Source organism: Cynara cardunculus (genome assembly GCF_001531365.2).
Source record: "Cynara cardunculus var. scolymus isolate 2C chromosome LG 1, CcrdV1, whole genome shotgun sequence".
Lineage (NCBI taxonomy): Eukaryota > Viridiplantae > Streptophyta > Magnoliopsida > Asterales > Asteraceae > Cynara > Cynara cardunculus.
The window spans coordinates 39,947,569-39,950,068 of NC_037528.1; positions in this window are offsets into that span (position 1 = coordinate 39,947,569).

A 2,500-nucleotide genomic window follows, 5' to 3' on the forward strand; every position below is an offset into this window, starting at 1 on the left:
GCACCTTAAGTTACTTTCACACACCATCTTAATCTACAATTAAACCTATCTTTTTTATCAAACCGAAAGTCTATTTACAAGCTACAATTCATTTTAAATAAACTGTAACACCCTAAATTTTTTTAATCTGAATGATAAGTGGCTTGGTAGAATTACGCAGGTTTATCAAGTAAAACCACGTAGGTTTAGCATCTGTAATTGTAAATAAAAAAATATATATGCATTAATGTAAATAAAAATATTTGTTTGCAGATTCTAATTTCATTTATAAAGAAAAAAATAAATATGTTTTGAAATCCTCTTCTTGAACCACATATTCATTAATCCTTCAATATATTTTAATAATTAATATAGATTGATTGAGAAGTTTTGATAGATTTTTGTATGTATGTGTGTGTGTATATCGATTGATTGTTTTGATTTATTTTTCAGTTGTCATGTAATTAAAAATATGCATCTATTGATGTAAATAAAAATATATATTGCTTTATATCTTTGTTGATTCAAATTTCCTTTATAGAAATATGAAAATACAGTTAAAAAAAGTAGGAAAATGAAAGCGTTAGCAATTAATGTGTTGATTGTATATTAAATATAAATCAGAATAATGAGAAAAAAGATAAATAGAATAGAAATCTTCTCGTAGAACAACTTTTGGTTCTTCCTTTAATATATATATATATATATATATATATATATAGATTTATGTTATTATTTAATACCAGGAGTTAAGTCAATCATAGACTCTATATGTTTTAGTATATATGTCGGTGCATTATAATATTAAGACTTTTAACTTGTTGAATTATTGAAAAGAAGCAAAAATCAACTTTTCAAGCAAGAGGACGAGGCCTATTTGAGACCAGAATTTAGCTAACGATTTAAGATCGGCTTCTACAATAGCGAAATTTTGTGCACCTTTAGTTACTTTCACACGCTATACACTTACTTATGTAAATTTACTTAAGTTTGTAAAGGATTACTAGTTCAATGATAAAATGACGTAAATAAGATAACTAAAACTGAAAGCTTATTCATTGACTAGAAAGTTGTCGGTGAATGAAAGAGTATTGGAACTCATAGATACTTGTCCCTATTACTCTTTTCATTGATCTTTTTCAGTGATACTGATTTCATTGTATATTAAACATTGGAAATATTACAATTCTTTCATTAGTATTTGGTAGACCCATTACATATAAATTATACACTGAAAGTAAAGAAAGGAAAAACAAGATATTACAAGATAGAAGGATGTGTAATCTAAGTTACTGAAGTTGATATAACCAGGTACATCTTCTCTGAGCTTCTTTCGTCTCAGTATCCCCCTTCTGATCTTGCGATTCATCACCTCTCCAGCTAAGTCATTGTTCAGCCAAGACCTAAGATACTCTAGATTGTCTATCAGACAGAGGTGGAACTCAGATACTCGCTGGAAACTGTATTCGCCATCATAGCCGATGAATATTAATCCATACTCAGGCTTCACGTGCACAGTGTTGGGTATGTCAGGTTCAACTTTGAGAGTTCCGGCTTCTTTCGATCCTTCAGGATTTCTTCCAAAGAGAATTTTATCTTGTGTTCATTCCTATGGGAAAGTTCATCTTCAGGATCTAAAAGGTGTCTTCTTTTTAGAGGATTCTCTGGCACATGAGGGACATCAACAAACTTAGACACCTTCTTGAATATCTTATTCAAGATGTCTTCAATTATTGGCTTGTGCATTGACTTTGAGTGCTGAATGGTTTGTCGTATCTCCAGTCATTCATTGAAGCCATACTGCCCGAGATAAGAAGGATACTCGATGACAACCTCTTGGTTCTCTCTGAAGATGACCATAAAAATGAGAAATCCATCATCCTTCATCCGTCCACTGGTGGTGATGTTTGAGATCCTATGGGGACTTATTCTTTTCTTGATCATTTCGTTGCACCATCTCAGGTCACGGTGTTTCAACGTCAACGCTCATTGATGTTCGAGTTCAGCTTGCGACAATAGTTGAGCCTGAGCCTTGACTGGATCCTTTTTCTTCAACTTCCCTTCGGCCAGAGATTTGACAGCTAAAGATTTCTCCAGCTTTAAGTTGTCTTCCATCCGTTGTCATTGAATGTGCAACTCTTCTTCGGCCTTCAGGGCTTCCTCACATTCGAGTGTCAATGAGAAAGTCAAACTCACCATAACCAGAGGTCTGAAGAAGGATTTTTACTCTGGTTCGATCAAGTTAACTCCTTAGCTGAGTCATCCTTTGGTCGTTGAGACTCCAGATAAGAGTACTCGCACAATGCAGCAAGATAAATATCAATTTTAATGTTTAGTTTTTATTCTGTCTCTATTGATATAATATGATTTTATGTGGTTTTGAGAAAATGGTAATGTTTTTATTTTTAAATTATAATATCAATTTGAAGGTAAATTAAAAATTTATAAAAAAAATAAATGGATAATAGTATCAAATTAACTATTTAATAGTTCTCTTTTTTTGGTGTAACTTCTCCAATTT